General features: G+C 42.5%; 1 long non-coding RNA gene across 1 annotated transcript in view; it reads left to right on the top strand.

Moving 5' to 3' along the window:
* Nucleotides 1-17,936, top strand: part of LOC124619831 — a 1,502,867-nt gene that overhangs the window by 1,266,739 nt on the left and 218,192 nt on the right. The window lies entirely within an intron of this gene.

Raw genomic sequence — 17,936 nt, 5'->3', positions numbered from 1 at the left:
TCCATTGGTCCACCTCCCTCGGTCTTATAGAAAAAATATTGTGAATTAGATCCTGAATGTATTACTTCTGACAGAAGTTTTCATCTACGGTTAATCTTAATAATTTAAAATGTTTGCCTTCACTGACTGTGTGATTATGTTGTGAGAACAGTGTTTCTACGAGTGTCTGTGTCACCAAACGGTAAGCTTCGTGTTTTGTTGCAGTTGTGCGCTAATCTGTTATCCGCAAGCCACCAGCTAATGTTTTTTTTTTTTTTTGTATCTTGTATTGTTGTATTGTTTGTTTATCCCTATGTGCCGCGTCCTCTTTCTAAGACTCATTGTAATCACAGAGTGAGTTTCATGTTAGCACACACTCTGCTGCAGAGTGAAAATTTCATTCTCAGCACAGAAATGTTCTTTTTTGCAGTGGTTATCCTTCTGACGTCTCATCCGTGTCGGTAAGCGACTGAACGCAGAATTTCTTATTGGTTTTCATATAAAACATTTTTGATAATTTATTAATATCCCGTTTTTTTCCTTGTCTTAGAATGGAGGTATCTCCAGTTCCACCTTGCGGGCAAACTCGTAACGTTTAATTAACCTTCTCCGCACTGTTTGGCTTCGCAGAATATGACGTCTGCCGCTCCTTTTTCTCTTCCTCCTTTGGGGAGCAGAAGTCAGAATGGAATGAACTTCCTTCAGCTCAAGTACTTTATACTCATTTTTTATGTAAATATGTGGTTACTTACAATTCTTCGCATTTTTGGTTGGCATCTGCGTTTCCTCTCCCATAATCACATGCTTCAGGTAACACTATAAATTTCTTTACGAAAAATAAGCATGTTTTCATTTTTAGAATTTTTTTCTTCACAATTTTCATATTGTTTGCCCCTATTGCTGTGACGCACTACTAGTCTTCTGTCACTAGTCGTAGATATTAGATCGAAACTTGTGATTTAAAGACGTAACTACTGTGAGTTTACTATATGTTTCATCCTATTTGGTTCATTTGCGTATACGTTGCTAACCTAATGCAGTATATGCTGAAAACTAACGTCTATTAATTTTTCTCTCTCTCTCTCTCTCTCTCTCTCTCTCTCTCTCTCTCTCTATATATATATATATATATATATATATATATATATATATATATATATATATATAGGGTGAGTCAGCTAACATTACCGCTGGATATATTTCGTAAACCACATCAAATACTGACGAACCGATTCCACTGACCGAACGTGAGGAGAGGGGCTAGTGTAATTGTTTAATACAAACCAACAAAAATGCACGGAAGTATGTTTTTTAACACAAACCTACGTTTTTTTAAAATCGAACCCCGTTAGTTTTGTTAGCACATCTGAACATATAAACAAAAACGTAATCAGTGCCGTTTGTTGCATTGTAAAATGTTAATTACATCCGGAGATATTGTAACCTAAAGTTGACGCTTGAAACCTCCGACGTTCAGTTGCGTGTTGTAACAAACACGGGCCACGGTTTGCGAGCAGCATCTGCAGGGACTTGTTTACGATGACGACCATGTTTACGAGTGTGGCTGTAGTGCACTGTTGTGGTTTGGTCTAGCTGTCGCAGTGTCCGCATGTAGCGCTTGCTGCTATTGCTATTCTGCATTTGTCTCCGCACGCAGACCAACTGTAGTACACCGTGTTACCAGACGTCTGTGATAGTGTAGTGTTGTAGGAACTGTGACCATGGTGTATTCGAACTCTGAAAAGGCGGAGATGATACTCATCTACGGCGAGTGTCGACGAAATGCAGCTGAAGCCTGCAGGGTGTATGTAGAACGGTACCCGGACAGAGAGCATCCAACGTGCCGCACATTGCAAAACATCTACCGCCAACTGTATGCAACAGGTATGGTCGTAGCACGCAAACGGGTCAGTAACAGGCCAGTCAGAGGAGAAGCGGGTGCAGTTGGTGTGTTAGCTGCTGTTGCCATGAACCCACACATGAGTACACGGGACATTGCGAGAGCCGGTGGACTGAGTCAAAGTAGTGTCATGCGCATACTGCATCGTCACCACTTTCACCCGTTTCATGTGTCGCTACATCAGCAATTACACGGTGATGACTTTAATCATCGAGTGCAATTCTGTCAGTGGGCATTAACAGAGAATGCGTTGCAGTTCTACCTGTTTACCGATGAAGCGGGTTTCACAAACAACGGGGCAGTGAATCTACGGAACATTCATTACTGGTCCGTGGACAATCCTCGCTGGCTCAGACAGGTAGAGCGACAGCGACCGTGGACTGTAATTGTATGGTGCGGAATCATTGGCGACCACTTCATTGGTCCTCACTTCATTGCAGGGGCCCAAACAGCTGCAACATACATTGCGTTTCTACAGAATGATCTGCCAACGTTGCTCGAAAATGTCCCACTGGAAACGCGTCGATGTATGTGGTATCAGCATGATGGTGCACCTGCACATTCCGCAATTAACACTAGGCTGACCCTTGACAGGATGTTCGACGGGCGTTTCATAGGACGTGGAGGACGCATAAATTGGCCAGCCCGTTCCCCTGATCTTACACCTCTGGACTTCTTTCTGTGGGGTACGTTACAGGATAATGTGTACCATGATGTGCCTACAATCCCAGAGGATATGAAACAGCGTATTGTGGCAGCCTGCGGCGACATTACACTAGATGTACTGCGGCGTGTACGACATTCATTACGCCAGAGATTGCAATTGTGTGCAGCAAATGATGGCCACCACATTGAACATCTATTGGCCTGACATGTCGGGACACACTCTATTCCACTCCGTAATTGAAAACGGAAACCACGTGTGTACGTGTACCCCACCGCTCATGGTAATGTACATGTGCGTCAGTGAAAAAGACCAATAAAAAGATGTTAGCATGTAGACGTAATGTGCTGTTCCAGTCTCTTCCGTACCTAAGGTCCATCACCGTTCCCTTTGGATCCCTACGTAATTCGGTGCTCTCCGATACACACGATCGAACAGCGGAGGAGTGGTACTCAAGCAACAACTTTAGATTACAATATCTCCGGATGTAATTAACATTTTACAATGCAACAAACGGCACTGATTACGTTTTTGTTTATATGTTCAGATGTGCTAACAAAACTAACGGGGTTCGATTTAAAAAAACGTAGGTTTGTGTTAAAAAACATACTTCCGTGCATTTTTTTATGGTTTGTATTAACCAATTACACCAGCCCCTCTCCTCACGTTCGGTCTGTGGAATTGATTTGTCAGTATTTGATGTGGTTTACGAAATATATCCAGCGGTAATGTTAGGTGACTCACCCTATATATATATATATATATATATATATATATATATATATATATATATATATATATAAGCTTGCACAGGATAGAATAGCATGGAGAGCTGCATCAAACCAGTCTCAGGACTGAAAACCACAACAACAAATCACGTATATATATATATATATATATATATGAGAGTGTGTGTGTGTGTGTGTGTGTGTGTGTGTGTGTGTGTGTGTTCTCATACCTGCAAGTATCGGACAAATTACTCCGCATTTGTAGGACATCTGAGAGAACACAATCACAAACCAACCATTAGAGAAGAAAACATGAAAATAATTAGAATCAACAATAAAAAATCTTCTAACTCTGCAAAAAAAATTACCACAGACAGAAAACTCAAGCATAAAAGAAAACGCTGTTGAACGATCAAGTACACATGCGAAACAACTCATTGTTTACACTAGTAGATAAAATATTAGAGTAACACTCCCTCAGAGGAGAGTTCGTGCGTGCGTGCGTGTTTGTGTGTGTGTGTGAGTGAGTGTGTGTGTGTGTGAGAGAGAGAGAGAGAGAGATAACCACAAGAGAAATGAACAGGCGTTAGTTTTCAGCATAAACTTCGTTAGGCTGGCAATATGTACGTAAGCATAACAAACAGGTTTATGCATGTAGTGAACTCACGCTAGTCGCGTCTTTATATTACAGTTTTCCATCAAATCTCTGCAACTAGTGACAGAAGACTAGTAGTGCGCCAGAACAATGAAGGTAAACAAAATGAAAATTATGAAGAAAAAAGTTAAGAACATGAAAACTTGCTTATGTTTCGTAAGGAAAGTTATAGTGCGACCTCCAGCGTGTGACCAGATGAGAGGAATCGCAGATTCCAACCAAACACTCCAAAAAATGGAAGTAACCACTTACTTACATAAAAAACGGGACTTGAACTGATTTATAATCTACAAATATCACATATCGAAACAAAACTGCATCATTCTAGATCACATTGAAGATGCCTCAGAGTAAAAAGGCGAAACGTATCTGGGAGAAATGAAGTATAGTGCAGCATCACCAGCCGGTTTTCATTTACGAACCAATATTTCTGTGCTTGCTGCGGAGAATGGCCTCGCAAACAATCTTGTTACTTCGCATTCATATTAGTAATTCATCTTATTCGTATAATCCTGCCAGTCTGCCTTACTTGAGAAACACATCACCTCTGGACTGGTGGTTTGAAGTAAGCATATACTCATTTTTCTGCTTCATCTTATGTAAACCATAGAAATTAAAATGTACCGGTAGTATCTTTCTTGTTATGTATACATTTACGCCTAGCACTTCCAACAGGAAAGTATTACTCGCCTGCAGTACTGTTTTTAGTTCCAGGTTGTCCTCCTACTTTACATACGGTGTCTCTAGCATATCTCTAAGTGGCATTAAATATACTAGTGTAACATTCCTCTTATGAACCAAGGACCATGCCACTGTTGGGGTGTATTCCGTGACCCAGATACAGACAGCTGCACCGCAGGTGTAACCATATCGAAGGGGTACCTGTGGAGGGCACAGACTAACTAACGTATGATTACTAAAGAGGGGTAGCAGCCTTTTCAGCAGCTGCAAGGGTAACATTTTGGATGACTGACTGGTCTAGCCTTGTAACATCAACCAACATGTCCTTGCTCTGTTCGCACTGCGAACAGTAGAAAAAAAGGAGAAATTACAGCCGTTATATTTCCTGATGATATGCAGCTCTAGTGTATGGGCTGATGGTGATGGAATCTCTGAGATAAAACATTCTATAAGTGAAATAATTCCCCATTTGGAGCTTCGGAACGGGACTCCTGAGGAAAATTTTGTCGTCAGGTGAACCAAATGTGGCATTCTACGGGTCGGAGAGTGGAATCTTACATCTCTAAAGAGAGGAGGTAGGTTAGAAGTTTTAAAAACAGAAATGGATAGGTTGAAGAGTTGTAGTGTGAGTTAATGAGTTTCGGTGGCTAGAAGAACAGGACTTCTGGTCATGTGAGTACATGCTGATCAACACTGAATGAAACAGGAGAAATGGAGGAGTAGGACTGGTTCTGAATACGAAAAAGGAATGCGATGAAGAGCATAGTGACGGAAGAGATACAAAGCCAACATCTGCCACAGTAGGACATGTTTATAATATGCCCGCTTTAGATAAACTACATAAATCGTCATTATACATGCTCAATATTCTCCTGTAGCGCGGATAACTTGTCGCCCAAAAACTGATGATAAAATATAGCTGTTACTTTGCCCGGTAAAGTGTACGACCATATGAGTTTGACCGAGCGAAGTGGCGGAGTGGTTACACACCAGACTCGCATTTGGGAGGACGATGGTTCAAACACGCTTCCGGACATCCAGATTTAGATTTTCCGTGACTACCCCAAATCGCTCCAGGCAAATGACGGGATGGTTCCTTTGAAGAGGTACGGCCGATTTCCTTTCCCATCCGTGACGCAATCCGAGCTTGTGCTACGTCTCTAATGATTCGGAGTAGACGGGACGTTGAAGTCGATCTTACTTTCTTCCTTCCCTATTCGTTGGTCAATCACAATTCCAGCAAAGCACTGATAATAAAACGAAGCCTGTATTTTACGTAAATGTTGTTCGAAGATTTGTATCTGCTTACACGTAGCTATGGTGGTAATTCCTTATACCATCGAGCGAGGTGGCGCAGTGGTTAGCACACTGGACTCGCATTCAGGAGGACGACGGTTCAATCCCGTCTCCGGCCATCCTGATTTAGGTTTTCCGTGATTTCCCTAAATCGCTTCAGGCAAATGCCGGGATGGATCCTTTGAAAGGGCACGGCCGATTTCCTTCCCCATCCTTCCCTCACCCGAGCTTGCGCTCCGTCTCTAATGACCCCGCTGTCGACGGGACGTTAAACACTAATCTCCTCCTCCTCCTCCTCCTCCTCCGTATACCACCGTGCATGTTGCCTCGCCCGTAAATAAAATGTAAGCAGAGAACAGTGGTTCTTCATAGATGCATCTTATAACCTATTAGGAGAATTGTAATCTTTCACAATGGTCTCTCGCCCGCAGAGGTTGGAAGCGTTGAAATTGGCATGGATAAAGTAACTGCTCGTGCAGAACTGATCACGCAAGAGGGAGATTTTTGCTTTCAGCAGCACCAGTTGTGCGCAAATGTATTCCAGGAAACGCAGGAGACATTTGTAAGAGCTCTGAGGACAGCTTCACAGTGGTAGGACTAGGAACAAACACAACCCATAAACAACGAGGAGTGAACGTCAGCAGCAAGACGTCCTACTCCGGCACCAGCGTGTAGGGGAAACCCGAGCAATTTGTCACAAATTACGAATTTTACTTTTTGAATAGCCAGTGTTCACAGTTTCCCTTTCTATCAGTAGCACTTTTATCTTTGTGGTAACCTGTCCCGACTCCGGATCGGTTGCCGCAGACATTAGGGTTGGTTGTCACGGGTTCTTTAGATCGGACTAAAGAAACCGTTTATTTAAAAAAGAAGATTTATTAAGAATTGAAACAATTACACTGACAAAGCGCCAGTACACTTTTAAGACCCACGTAGATATTAAAATCGTATTTAAAGTAAACATTTAAGAAAATTTCGTATGCTAGCGTAATGACTCTCATCATTTCGACACGTAGAATGCTTATTTGGTCATGGGGTACATAATTGAGGGCCCACTTCTTATATACACTGGATCTATTTTTCCTTAGCCTTACTACTACAGAATGACTGAAGACTAACTAAACCAAAACAGTCATTATCATCTTCTTCTTTATTGTTTGAGGTTTTTCGTTATTTCTTTTTTTTTCTTCATTTCTTATTTTTTGTACTGTTCTTACTTTGAGCTGCTTTTCTAAATAGAGATTCATTGAGCTTTTCATTTACATTTTTAGCTAGTTCTTCAAGCTTTCTATTAGCTGGTCAACGTATTAAGACTGCTGCATCTCTTCTTCGAGAGACATTTTCATCTGTATTTTTCCTATCCCCAGCCCTTGGCGAAGGTGTTATTACAACTTGCGCAGGTTGCTGGGCCTTAGGACATTTTAACAGAATTTGCCCCGCAAAGAACATATTCCGAAGTTTCAAGTTCTCTACACGTTGAACAATGATAGCGACAGGTTTACTGATTGATAATCCTTCCCTTTCATACCTTCCCCAGTGCTGCAAACATGATGCCTAGAGCAACTGCTCCTCGGTTCCTCTTTCTTATGGTTTATCACCATCTTTACCTGAAATAAGCGAGAAATAATTACTGAAAAGACCTGGAGGGACAGACTGTCACGTATGAGAACCATGCAAAAAAATTTTATCACAACCAACTCCGTATAGATATTTGAGTAAAAAACCGAGATGGAAAACAGACCTAGAAACTAATGTTTATGGGGAGGAAAATTGTACAGCTGTTAAAAATATTATAAAACAACTAAGGTAAAAATTTCATTGAACAAAGTGTCAATAATAAGAGTTAATTCTATTACGAATGTATTAATTGCGAATGACTACTTACAGTGCCGTATACACGAAAACACTAACAGATTTCAGATAACTGAAGCTAGGAGCTATAAACTAAGTACACTCTACTCAGAATACACTTGTTGTTGTTGTGGTCTTCAGTCCTGAGACTGGTTTGATGCAGCTCTCCATGCTACTCTATCCTGTGCAAGCTTTTTCATCTCCCAGTACCTACTGCAACCTACATCCTTCTGAATCTGCTTAGTGTATTCATCTCTTGGTCTCCCTCTACGATTTTTACCCTCCACGCTGCCCTCCAATACTAAATTGGTGATCCCTTGATGCCTCAGAACATGTCCTACCAACCGATCCCTTCTTCTGGTCAAGTTGTGCCACAAACTTCTCTTCTCCCCCATCCTATTCAATACTTCCTCATTAGTTACGTGATCTACCCATCTAATCTTCAGCATTCTTCTGTAGCACCACATTTCGAAAGCTTCTATTCTCTTCTTGTCCAAACTATTTATCGTCCATGTTTCACTTCCATACATGGCTACACTCCATACGAATACTTTCAGAAATGACTTCCTGACACTTAAATCAATACTGGATGTTAACAAATTTCTCTTCTTCAGAAACGCTTTCCTTGCCATTGCCAGCCTACATTTTATATCCTCTCTACTTCGACCATCATCAGTTATTTTGCTCCCCAAATAGCAAAACTCCTTTACTACTTTAAGTGCCTCATTTCCTAATCTAATTCCCTCAGCATCATCCGACTTAATGAGACTACATTCCATTATCCTCGTTTTGCTTTTGTTGATGTTCATCTTATATCCTCCTTTCAAGACTCTGTCCATTCCATTCAACTGCTCTTCCAAGTCCTTTGCTGTCTCTGACAGAATTACAATGTCATCGGCGAACCTCAAAGTTTTTATTTCTTCTCCATGAATTTTAATACCTACTCCGAATTTTTCTTTTGTTTCCTTTACTGCTTGCTCAATATACAGATTGAACAACATCGGGGAGAGGCTACAACCCTGTCTTACTCCCTTCCCAACCACTGCTTCCCTTTCATGTCCCTCGACTCTTATAACTGCCATCTGGTTTCTGTACAAATTGTAAATAGCCTTTCGCTCCCTGTATTTTACCCCTGCCACCTTTAGAATTTGAAAGAGAGTATTCCAGTCAACATTGTCAAAAGCTTTCTCTAAGTCTACAAATGCTAGAAACATAGGTTTGCCTTTCCTTAATCTTTCTTCTAAGATAAGTCGTAAGGTCAGTATTGCCTCACGTGTTCCAGTGTTTCTACGGAATCCAAACTGATCTTCCCCGAGGTTGGCCTCTACCAGCTTTTCCATTCGTCTGTAAAGAATTCGTGTTAGTATTTTGCAGCTGTGACTTATTAAGCTGATAGTTCGGTAATTTTCACATCTGTCAACACCTGCTTTCTTTGGGATTGGAATTATTATATTCTTCTTGAAGTCTGAGGGTATTTCGCCTGTTTCATACATCTTGCTCACCAGATGGTAGAGTTTTGTCAGGACTGGCTCTCCCACGGCCGTCAGTAGATCCAATGGAATATTGTCTACTCCCGGAGCCTTGTTTCGACTTAGGTCTTTCAGTGCTCTGACAAACTCTTCACGCAGTATTGTATCTCCCATTTCATCTTCATCTACATCCTCTTCCATTTCCATAATATTGTCCTCAAGTACATCGCCCTTGTATAGGCCCTCTATATACTCCTTCCACCTTTCTGCTTTCCCTTCTTTGCTTAGAACTGGGTTTCCATCTGAGCTCTTGATATTCATACAAGTCGTTCTCTTATCTCCAAAGGTCTCTTTAATTTTCCTGTAGGCGGTATCTATCTTACCCCTAGTGAGATAGGCCTCTACATCCTTACATTTGTCCTCTAGCCATCCCTGCTTAGCCATTTTGCACTTCCTGTCGATCTCATTTTTGAGACGTTTGTATTCCTTTTTGCCTGTTTCACTTACTGCATTTTTATATTTCCTCCTTTCATCAATTAAATTCAATATTTCTTCTGTTACCCAAGGATTTCTACTAGCCCTCGTCTTTTTACCTACTTGATCCTCTGCTGCCTTCACTACTTCATCCCTCAAAGCTACCCATTCTTCTTCTACTGTATTTATTTCCCCCATTCCTGTCAATTGCTCCCTTATGCTCTCCCTGAATCTCTGTACAACCTCCGGTTCTTTTAGTTTATCCAGGTCCCATCCCTTTAAATTCCCACCTTTTTGCAGTTTCTTCAGTTTTAATCTACAGGTCATAACCAATAGATTGTGGTCAGAGTCCACATCTGCCCCTGGAAATGTCTTACAATTTAAAACCTGGTTCCTAAATCTCTGTCTTACCATTATATAATCTATCTGATACCTTTTAGTATCTCCAGGGTTCTTCCATGTATACAACCTTCTTTCATGATTCTTAAACCAAGTGTTAGTTATGATTATGTTGTGCTCTGTGCAAAATTCTACCAGGCGGCTTCCTCTTTCATTTCTGTCCCCCAATCCATATTCACCTACTATGTTTCCTTCTCTCCCTTTTCCTACACTCGAATTCCAGTCACCCATGACTATTAAATTTTCGTCTCCCTTCACAATCTGAATAATTTCTTTTATTTCATCATACATTTCTTCAATTTCTTCGTCATCTGCAGAGCTAGTTGGCATATAAACTTGTACTACTGTAGTAGGTGTGGGCTTCGTATCTATCTTGGCCACAATAATGCGTTCACTATGCTGTTTGTAGTAGCTTACCCGCATTCCTATTTTCCTATTCATTATTAAACCTACTCCTGCATTACCCCTATTTGATTTTGTGTTTATAACCCTGTAGTCACCTGACCAGAAGTCTTGTTCCTCCTGCCACCGAACTTCACTAATTCCCACTATATCTAACTTCAACCTATCCATTTCCCTTTTTAAATTTTCTAACCTACCTGCCCGATTAAGGGATCTGACATTCCACGCTCCGATCCGTAGAACGCCGGTTTTCTTTCTCCTGATAACGACATCCTCTTGAGTAGTCCCCGCCCGGAGATCCGAATGGGGGACTATTTTACCTCCGGAATATTTTACCCAAGAGGACGCCATCATCATGTAATCATACAGTAAAGCTGCATGCCCTCGGGAAAAATTACGGCTGTAGTTTCCCCTTGCTTTCAGCCGTTCGCAGTACCAGCACAGCAAGGCCGTTTTGGTTATTGTTACAAGGCCAGATCAGTCAATCATCCAGACTGTTGCCCTTGCAACTACTGAAAAGGCTGCTGCCCCTCTTCAGGAACCACACGTTTGTCTGGCCTCTCAACAGATACCCCTCCGTTGTGGTTGCACCTACGGTACGGCTATCTGTATCGCTGAGGCACGCAAGCCTCCCCACCAACGGCAAGGTCCATGGTTCATGGGGGGAGGACTGCAGTAATAGCCTACGATATTTTTTATTTTACTTTCCAGTTTCCGGGTGTTACGCCATGTCCAGTTACAAAGATAAATACCGTATACACCTTTGCACCTGATGCCAAAAACCGATTCTTAAAATAATAAATATTGTAGAATATTACAGAAGTGTCGTGTGTATTTCATTCATAGCTTATGATTAATTAATAAAAGAATCGCTGTTCTCGCAGTAAGCTGGCAACAATTACATCGGACAGACACCTTACCAACACCATACTATACCATCGACGACTACGAGTACTGATGCGCTTCCCTTCCAGCTTTTTCACGAAGTGAGCGAGTTTAGGATGTAGTGAGGGTTCACTGACTCTTGTACAAGGTGGAGTTCTTCTGGCCAATGTCCAGCCTGTACCTGTGCTGTTGTTTCACACGTCGATCACAGTGGACGCTGATTTGCACGGAATTCGCGCGCTTCTATCGTTCGAGCGGAGAACTGTGAGGGCCCGTTATTCTGCAAGCTTCCTTGTTTCGGCTGTGTTTGTTAGGGGATTGTTTTGCGCGCCAGACACGACGTGGCCTTTCTGTCCAGCCCGTGGCGTGATAAAACTTGGCAGCTTTTCCCATCACATTCCAAAGTTTCATACCTGCAGTACAATTAATAAAAGATATTGCTCTTGCCTCTTGTAGATCGCTGACGATCTTCCCGACTCATTCTCCGGCAGCACCTCATGCTCTGTTCACTCCACTCTTAAATTGTGCCGATTAATTTGACGTAATGGGCGTTCCTTGCCAGCTATCACGTGTAAAAACTTGAGAAATTTTTTTCAACTGCCTGTATAGTTGAGCAAGGTGATTCAGCTAAGCTGTTTACATAAAAAGTAACCGAAACCGTTTAAGATATCGTAACACTGTTTCCAACCCAATGAATTGCTCGAAAGCCCTCACCAAATGACAATCTCTTTTTACAGCTGTGTTAATTACAGACGTATCGCTATCAATTTGGGTGTTTAGAAAATAACTATAGTAATTTATAAAAGATACGCATTCAGCGGCGTTTCACTCTTCAAAATCCGGTTACTCGTTTCGCTGTAATAACAGTATTTAGGACTTGGGATTTATATGTTTCGAATATGAAACCGATTACTGTCATATGCGGAAGGTTGTGAGTTCATACACAAAGAAAGAAAATATGTCACGTCGGATAAGGAGCAAAAATTGTTTCCACTATTGTGATAGTGTAAAAATGACCTAGAGGAAATGTAGCTTTCATTCTGCCTGTGTTGTTCAAGTGTGTCAAGTGCTGCTTATTTGGAAAAATGAAAGTCTTTCAAAAACTAGCTGTGCTGCTCCCTTGCGTATAATACAGGTGGAACGTGAGAACAGTTGTATGCACAAATGTATCCCGACCTACGTTGCCCATCAAACGATGTGCAACAAATTTTTACTGGAAGGGCTCTGGAATAATGCACAGAGGGTAAAGAATAAGGCTGAAACGGTAGCATCCCTCAGCTGTTGTTAAAAAATATATGTACTAGCTCCGAAGAAACTGCGAGCGGCTTCGAAATAAATCAGCCCAGTGTTGTTCGCATTTTGCGCGAAAACAGCCTCCATCGGTATTATATTTATAACCGGCGATCAAAAAGTATGTGCAACGTAGCGCGGCTCCGATGCGGGTATGTAGGCACCGACATGTAGGAAAGGGGTTAGTGTGAAAATCGCGTGCGTGCGGTGAATGCGGAAATCTGAACTATGGCGACGTTATTACCAAATGCGTCCAAACGCGACCAGCGTGCTATTATTCTTTTCTTGGCTGCCTTACGACAAACACCGGTAGACTTCCATCAGAGAATGAAGATTGTACGTTTACGCCATTAATTATGATACAACCTGTATAATCGTTTCTATCAACGGTTACCACATCATTCAAATACTGGAAAAGACAGATAGGGATTAGCATCGATAACGAGATCACCACAGACGGAACAACAGCTCGGACTGGGAAAGAATGGCGAAAGAATAGTTCTTGTCGTTTGTAAAGGAACCATCCCGCCATTCACCTAAGGTGATACAGTGAAAGCACCCAACACTTAAGGTACGATGCTCGTACCGAGATCTGAAACTCGTTCGTCCACAACCACGACCAGCTTCAGCACCCCTTTGATCATCAACTACAGCGGACACACACTGTAAGGACACATTTAAAATTAGCTGACATACTCGAGGCAATACTGTTCCTACGGTCCCACAAACCTCACAGTCACTATGGACGGGGCACGAGGTTACACAAACGGCCGTGTTGAACATGTGATCTGGATACACTTACTCATTTTCCAGTTTCAGCTTTATCAAAAATGGCTCTCAGCACTATGACACTCAACTTCTGATGTCATTAGTCCCCTAGAACTTAGAACTAGTTAAACCTAACTAACCTAAGAACATCACACACATCCATGCCCGAGGCAGGATTCGAACCGGAGACCGTAGCGGTCTCGCAGTTCCAGACTGCAGCGCCTAGAACCGCACGGCCACCTCGGCCGGCTCAGCTTTATCAGCAGACATTTAAAAGCAAATTAAAAGAATTTCTGAATGACAACTCCTTCTACTCAATAGATGACTTCTTAGATATGAAGTGGTATCTATAAAAAAATAAATAAATAAAAATAAAAGAAAAAGAAAAAAAGAGAAAATTAATTCTTTTGCGTAAAGAAAATTTATGTTAAAGTGACACGTTCCACATCATTGCGGAATGTCGTATTCATGATCTACGGAACAAGGATTAATGTAATGTAATGTAATCTCTTCTTGAGTTACATTCGACGGAATTCTTTTTGTTCATTGTTTTGCACAAACTATGCACGGCGGTCAGCGATACACACAGGAGAACCAGGAATACTGCTAAAAATAATAAGATAATAAGTTTAAAATACTGCTAAAAATAATAAGATATCAAGTTTAAGGGCGGTAACTGAGGAGAGAGAAGAAAGGAGCGTGTGAGACTGGTTGTTTGGCGACTGATCTTCCGATCGCGTAAACTATGAAGATAATGTACGCGTCACGAACGGTAAAGGTCACGTGTACATCAGTGGCTCTTGCTTCTGCCCCAGGTGCGTGGGCTTTTAACATGACTCTATCGCCAACACTGAGCCTTGAACGGGCTCCATTGCGGTGATACTGCTGGCTATGTCTCATGACTCGGTCGCAACAAGAAACACTGTACTCTCGTGGTTGGCATTATTTTACATTGATACTAAATGGACGTTCCTAAAAAAAACCAACTCACTTTTGCTAGCGAGTGCAGAGGAAACATTTTTATGGTCTGTTGAGTTGCCATTATTTGTATGGTCGTAAAAACAAATCATCTGCCTTGTGTCCATGGTGTCTTTCTACACACAAAGGTTTAACGGGCCCTGACATGTTGGTGAAAATTAATTATAAATTGACAGACGTTCCATTATCATTAAAAACATCCAAAAATATTTCCAGAACTCACGAATAAGGTGACACAATGTCCGCATCTCTCGTCTCCGAAAGACTCAGAAGATCGTTACATAAATTGCCTCACATTAATTAATAACATAACCACTAAACAGAACAATAAACATGAGTTTAAGAAAGTGTTCTTGAATTTCGGTCATATGTTTATATCGATACCTCGTCTATTTGGGTGTCGCACTACAGACCTTCAGTATCGAAACATTAAAAAGAACGAAATCGAATGAAAATTGAGGTATAACATCCCTCGACTTCAGTTCGTTGGAGTTGTAGGAGTAGATCTGCCTGGACAAAGAACTGAGCCCTGACCTTCTCAAAAGAACCGTCCTGACATTCACCTTAATCGATTTAGGTTCAAATGGCTCTGACCACTATGGGACTTAACATCTGAGTTCATCTGTCCCCTAGAACTGAGAACTACTTGAACCTAACTAACCTAAGGACATCACACACATCCATGCCCGAGGCAGAATTCGAACCCGCGACCGTTGCGGTCGCCCGGTTCCAGACTGAAGCAATCGATTTAGGCAAACAATGTAAAGCTACATATCAGTGTTAAGTGATGGGAGAAGTGAATCCTTTTAACATGCCTGGTGCAGTAAAATAATACGACAGAATAGTTCCATGCTGCTTCTGTTAATGAAAACTGATTCTCCAGCTCGTTTATTTCTATTGTATCCTTGCTATCAATTTAATCTCAGTGTCCTTTTGGCGACGTAGCCGATATCCTTCTCCAGCGGCCTGTAGCGGAACGGTGATTGCCTTTGTCACATGCAAATGGAGCTTTTGTCCTTCCGCGGTGAGTCGCCTTTGTTCTCTTCAACCCCAGCTCTCTATGGCCAAACTCCTCCCCCTTCTCTCTCTCTCTCTCTCTCACACACACACACACACACACACACACACACACACCTTTGCATTTTTCTCTGCCTTCTTTGTCAGTTCTTACCGCTTCTCTGACTTACAAGACAAACCTGAGTGAGAGGTTATGTAAGACGCGTATCTCAAAAGTAACGTCCGATTAGCCAAAAAACATCATCAGCTACGCCCTCTTTGTGTGATAGAAATTAGCTACGAAAATAAATAAAACGCACATAAATTACGGTTAAAGACTCGATTCCACGTTGCAATAACGTATACAGCGAGCAGTGACGAAACACGGGTTAGTCAGGTACTTAAACATCAGTCCATGTAGTGGCGTCGAAAACATCCGTCAGATCCTAAAAATTCAGACAGGCGCAATATGGACGCCGGATAACGCTAACATGTTTTCAGTCTCAATAAATGAATTTAATAGAGCCTTTCCGAGCTGAGTCGGAAATTTTGGAAGATAAAATGGGATAAAATGAGGTACTGCATTTTCTTCATTCCCGATAATGACCCACCACACCTTGCCACCCATATTGTCGAGATGATCTAAAGCTACATATACATCGACATATATACTCTGAGAATCGCTATACAATGCGTGGCAGAGAGTAATTTTCATGCTACGATACATTCATTTCGTGACGGGTGCTTCGCGTTATGGCAGCGATTGCAATTGAATTTGACGAAGACAAACTCCCGAGTGTGGCTGCAGTAAAGAAATTACCCGAGATCGTAGTTTCTAGGTATGTCCGTTGTATGCCGACGTTGTTGCTACCGCTCGTCAGTAACTGAGCCGACAAGGAATAAACGATGACAGAGAGACAATGCGTTGCAAGACAAAACGGCAGATCCTGGACAATATAGCCGAATTTATTTTAAGAAAAGGTTGAGAAGTGTCATCTTACCTGTCAACCACCAACCATTACACTACCGGTTGTTGCGACGAAAGATCGAGACGTAACGCAAGGGAAGGTAGCTGAGGTCAGCACTTGCGGCAGATGAACGGCCAGTAGCGAATGCACGGTGATCGTAACAGCAACACCAGGGTGGAACTGCAGCCATGGGATGTGTCTCGCCAGGATCTAGGACCCGGCTGACGTGAGCTGCGGTGTGGCTGCACTCCTCACAGGCAACAACGGTGCTCCCTAGGAGCAGACTGGTCGTCCCCTGCTGCCAGGGGATAGTCGGACAGCGAAACAGGCGGATGCAACCAGTATCAGCACCCCTTTTGTGCGAGCGATGGTGGGATACAGTGAGTCGTGAAACAAAACTGGTGCCATTACTGTTTACAATCCATTTCAATTAGGTATAGTTATACCAGTGGCTGATAAGAGCGAAAGACGTTGTAAAGCTATGGTAATACGAATATACACTGATGAGCCAAATCATTATGACCACCTGATTAACAGCTTGTTTGTCCGCCTTTGGAACCAAATGCATCACTGATTCTGCGTATCGGGAATCCGATAGGTTGTTGGTAGGAGTGGGGAGGTATGTGGCATTAGATACACTACTGGCCATTAAAATTGCTACACCAACAAGAAATGCAGATGATGAACGGGTATTCATTGGACAAATATATTATACTAGAACTGACATGCGATTACATTTTTACGCAATTTGAGGGCGTAGCCTGAGAAATCAGTACCCAGAACAACCACCTCTGGCCGTAAAAACTGCGTTGATACTCCGGGGCATTGAGTCAAACAGAGCTTGTATGGCGTGTACAGGTACAGCTTCCCATGCAGCTTCTACACAACGTCACAGTTCATCATGAGTAGTGACTGGCGTATTGTGACGAGCCAGTTGGTCGGCCACCATTGACCAGACGTTTTCAATTGGTGAGAGATCTGGAGAATATCCTGGCCAGGGCAGCAATCGAACATTTTCTGTATCCAGAAATTCCCGTACAGGACCTGCAACACGCGGACGTGCATTATTCTGCTGAAATGTAGGGTTTCGCAGGGATCGAATGAAGGGTAGAGCCACGGGTCGTAACACATCTGAAATGTAACGTCCACTGTCCAAAGCGCCGTCAATTCGAACAAGAGGTGACCGAGACGTGCAACCAGTGGCACCCCATGCCATCACGCCGGGTGATACGCCAGTATGGCGATAACGAATACACGCTTCCAATGGGCGTTCACCGCGATGTCACCAAACAAGGATGCGACCATCATGATGGTGTAAACAGAACCTGGATTCATCCGAAAAAATGACGTTTGCCATTCGTGCACCCACGTTCGTCGTTGAGTACACCATCGCAGGCGCTGCTGTCTGTGATGCAGCGTCAAGGGTAACCGCAGCCATGGTCTCCGAGCTGATAGTCCGTGCTGCTGCAAACGTCGTCGAACTGTTCGTGCAGACGTGGCTGTACGATCCGTTACAGCCACGCGGATAAGATGCCTGTCATCTCGACTGCTAG

The sequence above is a fragment of the Schistocerca americana genome, chromosome 6, assembly GCF_021461395.2.
Source record: "Schistocerca americana isolate TAMUIC-IGC-003095 chromosome 6, iqSchAmer2.1, whole genome shotgun sequence".
NCBI classification, from domain to species: domain Eukaryota; kingdom Metazoa; phylum Arthropoda; class Insecta; order Orthoptera; family Acrididae; genus Schistocerca; species Schistocerca americana.
This window is presented reverse-complemented; position numbering and strand designations above follow the sequence as displayed.